Here is a 787-nt window from a genome sequence, read left to right on the forward strand (position 1 = left end):
TTTTATAATTATACACAATCTGTTTGACAATATAGGTACTATTGACTTGACTATAGTTTGTACACTCTCTGATTTATGGCGATCTTGGTAACGTATTTATATGATAGGAACATCCTTATTTGAAGGTTCTAAGATTATCGTTTTACATTAACTAAATATGTTTATAATTACCTACTTATAATTAGTGTATCTTTCCTTAATCTGTAATATATTATCTAATATGGGTAGGTACATTACAATTGATATAAATAACCAGTCCCAGGGATTCGGCTCTCAATTGTTGGAAGAATCGCTCAATTTTTTGGACCCGGTTATGTTTCCAAACGAAAATACGGAGAATTATAAACTAGACGTATCTGTTAATAGATCTCCATCACTTCTTCGTGAAAATCGAGATATTTCCCCTCACGAATCTTTTAACATAGTAAATGTTGTGCTGAATTTTGATGCGAGTAGAAGCAGCACGCCTAGACACCATTCAATTGACAATCACGAACTACTCAATCGAACTGATGCAACTATGGAGATTATAAATTTACCATTGCAAGAAACCAGTTTACGCGATGGTAATTTGAACATACTCACCGGCAAAAACTCGCCATTATCGACCGGTTCAAATGAAAATCTTACCGACCCACAGAAACGAATAAAAAGTGCCCTGAATCGTATAACCATGGATAGTAAGCTGTGTCTGTACTGTACACGAGAGAGAGTGCGATGGAAGTCGGCCATTTGCAAAAGCCACTTATGAGTCATTTTTGTTGTGGCTGTTGCAGTGACATAAAAA

Source organism: Photinus pyralis, unplaced genomic scaffold (assembly GCF_008802855.1).
Source record: "Photinus pyralis isolate 1611_PpyrPB1 unplaced genomic scaffold, Ppyr1.3 Ppyr1.4_LG2, whole genome shotgun sequence".
Lineage (NCBI taxonomy): Eukaryota > Metazoa > Arthropoda > Insecta > Coleoptera > Lampyridae > Photinus > Photinus pyralis.